This window comes from Protomyctophum bolini (genome assembly GCF_963924005.1).
Source record: "Protomyctophum bolini genome assembly, chromosome: 2".
In the NCBI taxonomy this organism is placed as follows: Eukaryota; Metazoa; Chordata; class Actinopteri; order Myctophiformes; family Myctophidae; genus Protomyctophum; species Protomyctophum bolini.
In genome coordinates, this window is record NC_137863.1 from 35,668,769 (window position 1) to 35,684,512 (window position 15,744).

Below are 15,744 nucleotides of genomic sequence, written 5' to 3' on the forward strand. Positions count from 1 at the left end.
TGGATGATGATGTCTAAGTTATGGAACATGAGCATCACCAGCAGGTGTAAATGGTGTTCCCATTGTCAGAGAATAAACCAAATATACAATAACCAGTGAACCAATGAAGGTTGGACTGGTAACAGAGACATATATTGATAAAACGATGAAACAGAGAGCAAAATTCATGGATTTATAATTTCTCTTTAATAATGAACAAAACATATTTGCACATCGGTATGTGATACCATAATAAGACAAATGAAAAATAAACAATATGTTTAGATAAAAAAAATCATATTTCCCTTTCATAAGGGATAATAATTACTGCTATATAGATGCCCAACTTCCTGTGAGTGGCCAGCACTCTCATTTAAGTGTAAATTCAAGATCTCTTTCAAGCAGCTTTGGTCTTTCAGACAGTCAGGCCATCATAGTATTAATATTTTGTTAAAACTTTGCATTATCAGAACATAGAAAGTTGTCTATCATAGAAAAATACTTCAGTAATTAATTATGATTTGACCCAGACATACTAGGTATAGAATACATGGTGTATGTGACATTCATCTTTCTTAAAGAAAGCCTTTAGCAGTACAACTGCTTCTTACAATGCATTGCATTTCAAAATGATCCGCCGATTTGCAACTAAGAGGGAGGGAATAAACAAATCATCTCCTTTTCATATCATGAAGTCACTGCAAAAAATAAAAATAAAGACGGCTCAAATCAATAATCCGGTCCAGATGTGAACAGCTCATCAAAGTCTTTCAACTCTTCCTGGTCACGTTAAAGACACAGAAGAGGTGCTACATCTTCGTCTGCGGTGGGAAAGAGACGTAGGATGTCTCTTGAACATCTAGAGTAGCCGTTGTGCGACAGCAGGGTCTTTCTCAGAGTGAAGAAGGACAACGTCTTCTCCAGGAGGTCTGAAGCAGGGATCCCATTCTGCAGGTGTTCTCCGATTAGAACCTTCAGCTTCTCTACACCCGTGCTGCATTTCCTCTCCAACATGTGGAGTGTACATCTGTACCTGTGAGAATTAAACAGCCATGAATACTTAGTTTCTAATGACTTACACATTGATCACATTTGAGAGCTCGCTACAGGACCTGGTGTGTAGTTAGTATATAACTACACATCAGGTCTACACCAGGCATTTTGTACAGTATCCATTCAAAACGACCATGAGTGCTGAGAAGCTTAAAAGTGCCTTCTGGGCTGTGAGTGTTAAAAGAAAACAGTGTCATTGCTTACCTAAATTGCTGTTCCTTCATTGAATCCTGAAGATCAAGGTTGAAGTGAGGGGCCATTTTCAGATTTTCGTATTGAATTTGTTGTTTTTCCTCAGAAATCAAAGTAGTCTTGTGGTTAGATGTTGGTTCCTGTTGCAATGCAGATGGTGGTCGTGTTCAGAGAATCTCTGTTGATGTCTGCATGTGCACTCTGTATTTATGTTCCTTGTCCAGGCCTCGTCCCTGTTTTTTAGCCAATCAGGAGCCTTGGAGCTTCGGACAAAAGACTAGATTTAATGGCTGCCACACATGACAGGTGGGATGTAGTTCTTTATGCCATATGTCAATGAGATCTGCTAAATTATTCGCTGGGAAAGTGTGTGCCCATGTAGACATATCAAAATCTTGTTTCCCATGGCTATAATAAAAGTCAATATAAAATATTGTATAAAATATAACAGACATAACAGAATTAATACAAAGGAAAATTAAATCAATAATTAAATTGCTGCTCTGATCATTTTTGTTGAAAATAATTATATTGTCTTCAACCTTCTAGGATGCATATTTGAGACATACAGTAACATGACAACATTAGATTTACCATAATAGTATACAGTATTAAAATAATGAACTCAACAAATAATTGAAAAATGTTGCAACTTTCATATTTGAATGTGCAACATTACATAGAAGCAATGATGTTTTGAATCTGTGTCACTCTGCAAAGCAGTGAGTTATTATAATTGACCAGACAGAGCAGTGAACTGTAAACTGGCATTAGGCCCACAGCTCGCCCAGCCTGGGAACGGCCGTAAGACTGTCAGGGCCGACACACTTCCATTGTGAGTGTGGCTGACAGCCTGCATACTGAAGTGTGGGAAGCCGTGTGTGGCTGTGGCTCCCAGCTCCAGAGAGAGGAGGGCGTGTGACCGGGGCACGCTCAGACCTCGTGCAGGGAGGGAGCCAGCTGTGGGAGATCAGACGAGGAAATTATGAGGGAAACACAATCCACTATATATATACTGACTGACAGATTGGCAGTTTTGGCACACTGAAATGAAAACTCTTTGGAGCATGAATTTTGGGGAATTTAGTATAGGGTCACTTTAAATCTGAGACATAATGGACAAGAAAGGACTAACTAAGTACTTTTGTGTTTACTTAATTTGTTTGTTTCCACAATCTTGAGTATCTAGACAGATGAGTCTGACATACATACACATTTTGAAAGATGGAACACAGGGAATTAGGAACGATAGGTAATCAAACCTTAATTATTGTGGGAAAGCGTGACCGTCCAGACAGGGCTTTTTGTGTTTAGCATCATTGTATAATCGCACCACTGTACGTTCAAACAGACAACAAGAAAGCTTACAAGTCAGGCATGTAGATCTGATTCATGGCTGATGAGAGATGATATACAGTGGAATGAATTACATCACAACTAATGACAATGAAGCACCTATTTCATAGATTGAGATGAGGGAAAATTGACATGTTCTATAAAATAACAGCAGAAGTGTGCTGCACTAGTGATGATGCTGAAAGTGTGCTTGGTTCAAATCATTGATCTCAACATCAGGCTGCTCTCTTTACAAGTTTACAGGGTCACCACTTTCGCAGATCCCCTCCCCCCTCCACACACACTTGGCAGCACTCCTCATTGTCCTCCCTGGCTCTCTGATTGGCTAAGACTGTGAGAAAGTCCAACCAGACCCAGACCCACACATTCATATGTAGATTGGGGACTATAAATTGGAGGGATGAAGCCAGTAGAGATCAGAATCAGATCCTCTCTACAGAGACCTCTACAGCACAGAGATCAGCCATGGCTCCTACAATCACTTCACCAATCAGCTCTTCTAGGGAGCTCCTGACTCTGAACCACAAGGTAAATTGAACGTTGAAGACTAAGTGTCATTAAATGTCAATTATTGTTTGTAGACATTGTACTTCATCACACTTGTGTTGTTCTTCAGAATAAGTTTATTAATGATGCCCTTCTTCTTTCTGCAGATAAGAAAACCATTGGTGGAGAAGTTGCGCAGGGAGCGAATCAACAGCAGCATTGAGCAGCTCAAGTCTCTCCTGGGTCCAGAGATCCTCAAACAACAAGCTGACTCCAAGCTGGAGAAAGCAGACATCCTGGAGATGACAGTTTGTTTCCTGAGACGAGTCAGACGACAGCTACCTGTCAACGCAGCTCCTGTCAATCAGGGGTTCTCCAGGTGTGTCCAAGAGGTGGTGCACTTCCTGTCCAAGGATGAGGTGAAGATACAGTCCCAGAGAAGACTGCTGGACCACTTCCAGAACCTGCAGTCATCCTCTGACAATAACATGATGGAGACATGTTTTCCCCAGAGGTCTGGAGTTCAGTCCAGCATCACCAAAGAGAAGAGTTCAGTCAACATCGCCCTCTGGAGGCCCTGGTAGTAAACTACAGACTGGAACTCCAACTCCTGACTGAGTTGACCTTTATTGTTGGTCCAAGATCACTATAACAGAACTGTACAATTCAAGAATGAGAGAATTGTTTTTTTTATTTTCTGTATTTGCAGAAGTTATTTTAATCAACCATTTGTTTTCATGTATATGCAAATCGTTGATCTTTTCCATGAAAAGAAAATGTGTCATGTGACAACATATTGGCACAAACACCATGCATGTTGCATGATGAATCAGAATAATCTGATTTGACCGTTACCTGTAAACCTATAGCTTTTGCTAAACTGTGTTTTTTCACTGTTGTGAAATTTCTGTTTTACTTGATTGTAGATCAAATTGATCTAAACAAAAGTACAGGCCTTCTAATCTACATAGATATACTATAATCTAAGTTATTAATTAAGACTGATCTGTTGTAAGATCAATACGTTTAATCTATCCTTTTGTTTAAAAGAGATAATTCAAATCATGTACTGTCACCATTTTCTAGTGATTTTTATTTTTTATGATGATGTGATTATTCTTTCTCTGTGAATGTTATTGACCAAATTGGTTGTTTAACACTCATCACTCTGTGATTAGCAAAACATGATCTATTTTCAGATCTTAAGTCTTATGTTTGCCTTCATGCGAGTAATGTTTACCCACAATTCTGTTCATTTCAATATACATTGTTTTCATACACACCTACATCCTAGTCTACTCTATTTGAGTACAGTGCGTTGGAGAAATATCCAAGTTATTGTTGTGATGTGTCATCACTTCCATGTTCCTTCCCTTGTGGAATGTATTTTATACTTGATGTGACTCATTGAGTCTTTTTCAATAAAACAAACAAACATCAATTGCAATCTTTTTTGTTCTTCTCCCTTTGTTCTTGTTCATTCTTTGATAAAGGCCTCCAAATTATCTCCATGCTAAATAACAAAAATCAACCTTTAAATTTGTCAGTTAAATTTGTTACGCCAGTGAAGATGAAGATCCAATGATTATGTTCATGCAGATGTTGGTAAATTATACTGACTTAGCTATGACATGGCAATATGCAAATTCAATTAAAACAGTTGCGTAATTTGTGCAGCACTGTTCTTTTACAAAGACAAATACGTTCCCTTAAATCCTCAAGATTCAAGTTGTTTTTTAGAAAACCTACTCTGATCCCAAAATGTTGCCGCTGCCGTTTCTCTCCTAAGATTCCTAAACCTAAACAATGACGTCACATTGTGATGTATAAATAAGACACACTTCTATTGTCTCTCTATTGAAATCAGTCAATAGACTTAAGTGTGGGAAACCAGAGAAAGCTCACTCACAGAGCCCCTGTGAGACAATAGACCCAGACCTCTACCCTGGGGGAGTCAGAGGTTGATGTGGGTCTCTAGTGATTGATCCATATTGAATCAGCCCTATCATTTATAGTAGGATCTATATGAACAACATAAAATCCATAAGGAGCCAACACATTAGAATCTATTTCCATAAACCCACAATGCCACAAATTAACAATCTGTTAAAAACATTTGAATTACTTTTGGCCATCCAAAAATACTAATAGAATTAGGTGATTACTTAATCTGGGTCATCCATTACTGGCATATCTTAAAGTCAAATAATATAATAAGCATGGAGATAAATATGTGTTGTTTCATTCTGTTTACCAACAGTAGTATGCTTTTGTTTGTTCCTAAACAACTGGCACTGGAGTTATTTTTTTATGGATTTATTGGGAACTGCTTAAATTAGCATTTAAGTAGGCATATGTCTATTGTTCAGTGAGAGCTCTGTCAATGAACAGAGTGTGGGAAAACTCTCCGAGCAGAGTCCCAGTTCAATGTCTTTAGCATCCTCAACCCCACCAGCACCTGACTATTCTCAGAGGGGAATTGGCACACTTCAGGAAGGAACTGTCTCAACCCCCATCCTCATTAATGAAACATTTATCAAGGAATTCAAGTATAATAATAGTATAGATTTTCATCCTACACAAACATTAAATTCCCATTGACAATGAATTGAGAATTTTATGTTTTATGTTCAATTACAATGTGGTGATCAGTGGTGTGTGAGAGTACATGAATGTAGGGGCTAATGTGTACATGTCAGTCTAAAACAAAAGAAGGCAACGAGTAGGCCTACACGTAACAGAAGCCAGCTTGATGAGGGTTGAAAGGACTGACACTGACGTCTGGGCAGGCGGGCGGGAAGGGAACACTGGTTAATTGCCCACAGTTAACTCAATGGAACCTCAGTCCATCCAAGGAACGGCAAGACACAAAGAAAGCACATACTGTATAGGCAACAAGTGATCGCAGTACAAATATGCATTGTCATATCTATGATATCTATAATCAATAATAATGTTAATATAGCCTCCTATAGGCTATTCTCAGAGTTACCCGTTGCCCAATGAGACCATTTCCCTCCAGATGGTTTGTGACATCAGGTCACCTTAGCAACACTAAAAGGTCTAAAGGTCCATTCAGTCATTTTATAGAGCAATGAATGACCACAGCACACACCACTCAGTGTGGGAAACTCTGACCAACTCTCTACTCACATGACTTCCAGCCAGCAGGCAGGAGAAACACCTGCTTCCACTGAACACCATAAATTGTGTCATTTAACATCGGTTTTGAACTTTGACTTTAATGGCTATTTTTGCTGGTCTCTGTGATATAAGCTGTTATGTACCGAGAATCTAATTTAAGAAGCATGAATTTGAAAATATGGCATGAAGTGTGCACTACATTCATTCCTGACAAATTGAGAAAATATTCAGCAATTTACCAAGATTTACAGTATATTTCACATTTTCAAACTCTTTTGAAATCCAAGTCAGTATCACACGTGTGATGGTATGTTTTGACTGTATCATATATAGAGGGTAGGCGCGTGACATCAAGTTACGCAGGAACGCCTACTGAGTGACAAAAAATACTTTCTGGCCTTGACAGCCCATACATCGAACCAGAAAAGTCATATCTGATTTCATTAGACAACGTTAAACAATGTTAAAGTCACTTTTTGCCATTCACTTTATGCATGCGCATACCCTCTATAGTAGTGCCAGATAGATAGAGATTACTATGAAAACCTGCAAAACCCGTCTGTCGCTCCGTCACGCCACAACTCATGACACATGTCACGCCACCATATATATATGGCTGTCAGTCCCTCACGTGTCGTGACACGTCACACCACCATATATGGCTGTCACTCTCTCACGCCTTGTGACAAGCTCCATATATGGCTGTCTCCATATATGAAGATCACGACCATTAAGAAACTGTTGTTTTATCACGACCTAAAGGGCGAGGTCATCAGGGCGTCTTAATTACTGGTAATAATAATAATTCCAATCTAGCACTTTTCTTGGCACTCAAAGTCGCTTTTAGAACATAGTACCAAAAAAACTTTATTAAGGGAATAACTAGGCCTAGTTAAAAGCCTAAAAATCACACGTTTGAAGTGATCATACTTCATCTCATTCTGGCCAATCACATTTTAAGTCCTCAGTGCTCCTCACTTTTCCATCATCAATTTTATCTTCAATGTTTGCGTTTACACAAATCCGGAAAGCTTCATAGGAGGGGCTAGCCACCTCAAAAAACGAAGCAAAGAAAACATCATCAGTAAATCGTTTTTAGAATGTTATCTTATCTGTCCCGGACCCCCACATGTGTGATGTAATGATGAGCGTGTGCTCAAAGTCACTGATCTCAACACGAGGCAGCAGATCTCCTCTCTTTACAGGGTCACCACTTTCCCAGATTCAGACTCTGTCCATCACCCCCCAATCGTCCACCTGTTCCCCTGAGATCTGACCATTGTCCCTCAGCAGTAAGAGCGTTGAACATGTGGCAGCACTATATTCCTCATTGTCCTTCCTACCTCTCTGATTGGCTAAGACTGTGAGAAAGTCCAACCAGACCCAGACCCACACATTCATATGGAGATGAGGAACTATAAATAGGAGGGATGAAGCCTTCTTCAAGCCAGTAGAGATCAGATCCTCTCTACAGAGACCTCTACAGCACAGAGATCAGCCATGGCTCCTACAATTCACCGATCACTTCTTCTAAGGAACACCTGACTCTGAACCACAAGGTAAATTGAAGACTCAACTGAACAGACTTGTAAATATTGTTATGGTTGCACTTATTCAAATGTATGTTGTTCTTCAGAATGTGTTAATAATGATATATTTGTTCTTTCTGCAGATAAGAAAACCATTGGTGGCGAAGTTGCGCAGAGAGCGAATAAACAGCAGCATTGAGCAGCTCAAGTCTCTCCTGGGTTCAGAGATCCTCAAACAACAAGCTGACTCCAAGCTGGAGAAAGCAGACATCCTGGAGATAACAGTTTGCTTCCTGAGACGACAGCAGCAGTATCAACCTGTCAACTCAGCTCCTGTCAATCAGGGATACTCCAGGTGTGTCCAAGAGGTGGTGCACTTCCTGTCCAAGGATGAGGTGACGATACAGTCCCAGGGAAGACTGCTGGACCACTTCCAGAACATGCATCCTCTGACAAGAACGTGAAGGAGACGTGTTTGCCTCAGCTGAGGTCTCCAGTTCAGTCCAGCATCAAAGTGTTCAGTCAACATTGCCCTCTGGAGACCATGGTAGTTAAGTACAGACTGGAAGTCCAACTTGACTGACCGAGTTGACCATATTGGTCCAAGATTACTGTCAACTGTGAAGTTTCTTTTTTTTATTAACAATTTTCCATGAAAATGAAGAAAATGTGTCTTTCATGTTAACCCATGACAATACGTTGGCACGGACACCATGTATTTTGCATGAGTCAATTGACACATCAGAATAATCTGATGTGTGTGTTATGCTGTGAACTTTTCTTTCTGTTGTCATAACTGTCACAGTTTTACGGTTAGACAATCTAACAATCAGGTAAAACTTTTACCTCATTGTTAGATTAAATTGTTTAAAAAAAATGTTAAAGTCCTTCTTATGGAGGGTTTTCCAATGTGGACTATAGGCTACTATAATCTAAGTGATTAATTAAGACTGATCTGTTGTAAGATCAATATTTCATCTGTACTTTTTTTTATGGATTCTTAAAATAACCGAAATCACCATTTTCTACTGACACTAATGTTTTCATAATGACTTAAATCATGTCAATGCAATCGACCAAACTGGTTGTTTAACTTTTTGTCATCACTATGTGATTAGCAAAACAATCATCTTTTTTTCAATATTATTCTTTGTTTTTTATTAAGGGCAAAATATTATGGCTGTCTGGCTCTGAACCAACTGTGATGACTCTTTCATGCTATAAACTCTGACAATACTTTGGCATGAACACCATGCATGTTGCATGAATGACCTTATACATCAGAATTATCTGATATTAATGTTAGCCTAGCCTTGTGCTGTGACTTTTCTTTCCCACTGCTGGGATATTTTTGTTTTACCTGATGTTATAGATCAAATTGATCTAAAAAACAAACGTTCCCTCTTAGACATTTTTTCATTGTGGACTAGATAGGAATCCAAGTGATTAATTAAGACTGATCTGTTGTAAGATCAATATGTCTAATTTATCCTTTTGTTTTAACAGGGGTGATCAATATGTCCAATTTATCCTTTTGTTTTAACAGGGGTGATTAAAATCATATTGTCACCATTTTCCAGTGACACTAATATTTCCATAATGATGTAAATCCTATGAATGTCATATTGACCGAACAGGTTGTTTAACTTTTTGTCATCAAACTGTGATTAGAAAACCTGATCTATTTTAAGATCGTATTTCTTTCATTTGTCTTTTCTTTTTTACCATGTAAAGTATTATGGTTCTGACTCTGAACCAACTACTGTGAAATGGAAAGTATATGTTTACCCACAATGCTGTTCATTTAACACAATGTCTTATGTCTCTCATAGAGACGAGTTATTATTGTAAATCCTCGACTCTTTTTGAGTACAATGTCTTCTATCTGGCTTTAGGAGAGGAATTTGATCCACCTGATGTGACTCATTGAGTCTTTTCAATAAACAAACAAACAGACATATTTTTTGTCCTTTGTCTTTTGTCTCTATTAACTTCATGTCGATGTTACAATAGCAAAGATCAACATTATTGGTCTTTTCATAAATTAGGCCAATGAAGATTTTATTACACTGAGCTCCTTCAGAGGTTATTCAATTATTCAGACCTATAGGATATGAAATGGCAATCTGTGCAATTGCTTGCCCGAACAGCTTAAACTAATTCCATGCAGCACTAATTTACAAAGTCATGGTTTGTCTTGCATAACATTGCCATGTCATTATTTTGGAATGACAACCAACTTAGATCGCAAAAGTTTGCCACTATGTCGCTCCTCTCCTAAACAATGACGTCACATTGTGTAACTAATGTGATAAGACACACTTCTATTGTCTCTCCATTGAAATCAGTCAATAGACAAGAGTGTGGGAAACCAGAGAAAGCTCACTCACAGAGCCCCTGTGGGACAATAGATCCAGACCTCTACCCTGGGGGAGTCAGAGGTTGATGGGGGTGTCTATGGACACCTATTGATCCATTCTGAACCAGCCCTATAATTTATAGTATTTATATTTTTTAACCAAATATAATCAACAAGGAATCAACAAATTATAATATATTTCCATAAACCTAGAATCAATTTGATGATTATTATATGTATACACCTCATCCATTACTGGCCTACAGTATATCCTAAAGAGCAAAAACATTTTATATCATAAGCTTTAAAATATAACTGTTTTGGAGTGAATTCATTTGGAACTGCTATAGGATATATTAACGTTTAACTAGACGTATATTGTTCAGTGAGAGCTCTGTGAGTGTGGGAAAGCTCTGGAGAGCAGATTCACAGTTTAATGTCTTTAGCATCCTCAACCCCACCAGCATCTGACCATTCTCAGAGGGGAATTGGCACACTTCAGGAAGCAGTCTCAAACCTAGATCCACCCTCATGTTTAATATTTAAATATTTAAGTTGACGCACAATACAAATGCATGTTACACTGAATATTACACTAACAAGTTTTTATTTGTTAATGTATGACTTTAGCCATGCGTCTTGCAATCCTCATAGTCATCCATTGAGATCCTTTCCCTCCAGATGGCTTATGACGTCAGGTTCTGTTCTGTCTCAACAACACAGAGCTAAAAAGCCGCCAGTTACTATGTCTATTCAAAGTCCTATAGTCCATTGACCACAGCAGACAGTACACAAGAGACTCTGACCAACTCTCTACTCACATGACTTCCAGCCAACAGACAGGAGAAACACCTGTTTCATCTGAACACCACAATACATCTTTGTATTAAAAGGTAAAACTGTGCAAAGTATCCATTCAATGAAAAATGACTTGCGTTTGTCTCTGTGATATATGACATTTTAAAAAAGTTCGCAAAACACATATTTTACCCATATAACAGAGCATACATTTGAAAATATGACTTGAAGTTACCAGTTTCTTCTTCACCGACAAGGATCACAATTCAATAAATAATATTGTTGAATTGAAAATAATTACTGAATATATTATATTCAGTAATTATTATTTCAATTACTTATATTGCACAAGATTAAATTATTCTGTATAGTAGCTTCCATTTGTATACATGTGTATGACATGTGTGATAGATAGCTAATTGTGTTCTGTTTATTGATCCGTTTATTTTACAGGGGTCATGAACAACACAACTATGAGAGTTGGCTCTATTTATATTAATATATGATCATTTTCTTGCATTGTTGAAGAAAGCTGGCCGTCCCACCATTAAGACTTTATCATCTGTTTACTTGTAAATGTATGCACTTACCTGCTTGCATTGATTGTCTGTTTGCAAACAACATCTTAGGTATACAATGAGATAATTAACAGAATCTGCTTTGCAGGGAGGAATTAGCATTTAAGTAGTAGGCACATGCCTATAGTTCAGTGAGAGACATGACAATGACCAAAGTGTGGGAATGCTCTGGAGAGCAGTGTCCCAGCTCAGTACCTCAAACCCCTCCAGGGGAACTGGCACCCGTCTAATTATGTACCTATACCTCCACGTTTACGTTTCATAGAACATCAAATTTAGAAATATATCCTCAAAAAAATAAACATTTAATTATAAAGTTTAAGAAAGCATGTTTGGAATCATAAAACACGGGACGTGATGTTAAGACTGTCCGTTGTGCCAATAGATGGTGTGGGCTCACATGAGATTTGCCTTGATGTTAAGAGTGGCATTAGGAGGTGTATTCTTAAAAGGTGTATTCTTAAAAAGAAGTCACCAGTTTCTTATTCACTAACATGATCACGAATCATCAATAGGCCTATATCCAGTATTATTTTTGCATTCTTTTTGCATGTGAATGTGTACACAGTGTTATACTTTACAGTCAATTGTGTAGATCATTCTGTTACCTTATGAACATGTGTGATGTTGATGATGAGCGTGTTGTCACAGTTCAAGACCAGACCCAAATGCAGGACGACAATCAGGAAAAGTTCAAAGTGTTTATTAACACCAAAAAAAACAAGGAACATGAGGAGCATAGGGAAAATAACAAACACTAGGAGGACAGGAGCAACATGAAAACTGTGACTAACTAATAATCCGACAAGGAACTGCACAAACAGGGGAGTATAGACACAGGGAGTAACAGGACACAGGTGAAACTAACTGACAATCAACACAGGGATTGGATAAGACTAAAAGGACACAAGTGCAAAACATAGGCTAATCACAGTACTGGTGAGACAAGGCAGGTACAGAATACAGAGAGAGACAGGAAAAGACAAAACCATACTACAACATAAAGGTACACAGTGCAAAATCAACTCTAACTGGACATAAGAAACATGAAACACAAAACTACAAAATCACAGGAAAACAATGAAGTAAAACACTAAATAACTAAAAAACAAGAAAGTACTAAACGGAACGTGACACGTGTGCTCAGTCAGTCATTGATCACAACATCAGGCAGCAGATCTGCTCTCTTTACAGGGTCACCACTTTCCCAGATTCACACAAAGTCTCTCTCCAGTTGTCCACCTGTTCCCCTGAGATCTAACCATTGTCCCTCAGCAGTAAAATAATTGAGCATGTGGCAGCACTACATTCGTCACTGTCCTTCCTGGCTCTCTGATTGGCTAGGACTGTGAGAAAGTCCAACCAGACCCAGACCCACACATTCATATGTAGATTGGGGACTATAAATAGGAGGGATGAAGCCAGTAGAGATCAGATTCTCTCTACAGAGACCTCTACAGCACAGAGATCAGCCATGGCTCCTACAATCACTTCACCAATCACCTCTTCTAAGGAGCTCCTGACTCTGAACCACAAGGTAAATTGAAGACTCAACTAAACAGACACTTAGATGTTCATAAAGTTGTACCAAATGTATGTTGTTCTTCAGAATTTGTTATTAATGATGTCTTTCTTCTTTCTGCAGATAAGAAAACCATTGGTGGAGAAGTTGCGCAGAGAGCGAATCAACAGCAGCATTGAGCAGCTCAAGTCTCTCCTGGGTTCAGAGATCCTCAAACAACAAGCTGACTCCAAGCTGGAGAAAGCAGACATCCTGGAGATGACAGTTTGCTTCCTGAGACGACAGCAGCAGTATCAACCTGTCAACTCAGCTCCTGTCAATCCGGGATACTCCAGATGTGTCCAAGAGGTGGTGCACTTCCTGTCCAAGGATGAGGTGAAGATACAGTCCCAGAGAAGACTGCTGGACCACTTCCAGAACCTGCAGTCATCCTCTGACAATGACAAGAACATGAAGGAGACATGTTTGCCTCAGCTGAGGTCTCCAGTTCAGTCCAGCATCACCAAAGAGAAGAGTCCAGTCAACATCGCCCTCTGGAGGCCGTGGTAGAAAACTGCAGACTGTAACTCCAACCTTACTGAGTTGACCATATTGGTCCAAGACTGTCATCATTCAATACTGAATGTATTGTTTATCTGTATTTACAGACAGCTTTATAATACCTTTAATGTTTAAACTAATTTGATTTAAAAAAATACTGTTTCAGAGAAAATTAATATAATTATCACTGTGTCTTTAATGCAAAGACAGATTCATGCTGTCATATTATTATGACATTTATTACCTGATTGTTCAAGTTGAACTAGAAGTGCTTAATGTCAATGACGTTTTACCATTATGCATTTCATATCCGACCTATATGGTTATGCGAGATTGGTCTTTACATTATAGATCCTTTCTGTTTAAATAGAATACTTAACTTACTTTTTCGTAGTGACACTGCCATTATTGTGATGATTAGAAACAAATATATTCTTATATATATATATTAGAAATTGAAAAAAATGTATCACTGTCTTTAACGCAAAGACAGATATTAGCATGTACGGTACATATGCTGGATTCAAGCTGTCATTATGACATTTATTACCTGATTGTTGCAGTTCAAGTTGAACTGGAATCTTAATTTCAATTGCCATTATGCATTTAAAGGAATGCTTAATTTACTGCTGTCACCTTTTGTAGTGACACTGACATTAAGATGATTATAATTATGTTATTTTTATCACTTAATTCATCCAAAAATATGATCTGTTTCTAAGGTCTTATTTTTCTTATTTGCTCTTGTTACTAAATGCCATGTTCCTAGTTTACATGAAGTGTAATATTTACTCTCAATATTGTTCAATTAGTATAATGGGATATTGTATGTCTTTCATAAAGACAAGTTGTTATTGTAAACCCTCTACTCTATTTGAGTACAGTGTCTTGGAGAAATGTCCAAGTTATTGTTGTGATGTGTCATCACTATTATCTGCCTTCACTTCAGGAATTTTCACCTGATATGAGATCATGAGACTCATGGCGTTTTATTGAATAAACCAGACTCAACTGCTATCTTTCTTGTCATTTGCATTTTCTCTACCCATTGACACAAGTCTATATACCAGTGCCATAGAAACATAATAATGTTACATATCATTGCTGTCGGGAGGAACTCAATATATACAGTATAGGCCTATATATATTGTGCATAAATCAGTGCTATTGAACACCCTTCATGTCTGTGTGTTGGTTAAAAAGGTATTGATCGAATGGAAAGTATTAAAAGACGCTTCAGACAAAACCTCTTAGCTCCATTGGACCCTCAAACTGTCTGCTAAAACAACTAACTCCACCAACTCTCCCCCTCTCATGCAAGGAAATTGTCTGTCTCTTCACATTATTTGTCTTTTCATAAATTATGCCAATGGGAGATTTAATTATAAGTCATTCAGAGTTTGTTAAATTATTCTGAACTATAGGCTATGAAATAGCTAAATTTGCTGTACAAAGGGAATATACAATGTTTGGCATCAGTAAACATATCCAAACATATCCAACAAACCAAATCATAAATAGCAGTTAAATCCAATAACTTTAATAGTAAATAATATTCATATCATGAAATAATTAATATCCCAATAAGTCATGATCATCAATAATGTAGGTCTAATGTGTAGGATGAAAGCATCAAGGGCTGCCTAATATCAAACACCTACACAATACACACATATATCTATATATATGAATATAATATGTCGAATACACAGTATATATGCATACATAATATTGCTTGGAATGACTCCAGATTCCAGTTGTTCTTTTAGAAAAACCAACTTGGATCCCAAAGGTTTTGGCGCCATCTCTCCTAAACAATGACGTCACATTGTGTAACTAATGTGATGTATAATAAGACACACTTCTATTGTCTCTCCATTGAAATCAGTCAATAGACATAGTGTGGGAAACCAGAGAAAGCTCACTCACAGAGCCCCTGTGGGACAATAGATCCAGACCTTTACCCTGGGGGAGTCAGAGGGTGGGGGTGTCTGGACTCTGGACACATATTGATCCATCCTGAACCAGCCTTATCATTTATAGTATCTGTATTTTAACAAAATATGATCTACAACTTAAGGAATTAACCAATTATAATATAATTTCCATACACCCAGAATACATTTGATGATTATTTGTATGTCATTCATCACTGGCCTAGAGAGAACTATAGCCTATATCATAAGTTGAAGATACATGTTTTTTCTT

General features: G+C 38.0%; 3 pseudogenes across 3 annotated transcripts; all 3 read left to right on the forward strand.

Annotated features, from left to right (window-relative positions):
* Positions 1–2,980: 2,980 nt before the first annotated feature.
* Positions 2,981–3,650, forward strand: LOC308330061 (transcription factor HES-5-like; annotated as a pseudogene). The gene is made up of 2 exons: positions 2,981–3,108; positions 3,234–3,650. The product of its transcript is annotated as a transcription factor HES-5-like (transcript).
* Positions 3,651–7,517: 3,867 nt separating this feature from the next.
* LOC308334000 (transcription factor HES-5-like) lies at positions 7,518–8,322 on the forward strand (annotated as a pseudogene). Its single transcript has 2 exons — positions 7,518–7,769; positions 7,883–8,322. The product of its transcript is annotated as a transcription factor HES-5-like (transcript).
* Positions 8,323–12,889: 4,567 nt separating this feature from the next.
* LOC308335971 (transcription factor HES-5-like) lies at positions 12,890–13,545 on the forward strand (annotated as a pseudogene). The gene is made up of 2 exons: positions 12,890–13,011; positions 13,120–13,545. The product of its transcript is annotated as a transcription factor HES-5-like (transcript).
* Positions 13,546–15,744: the final 2,199 nt, after the last annotated feature.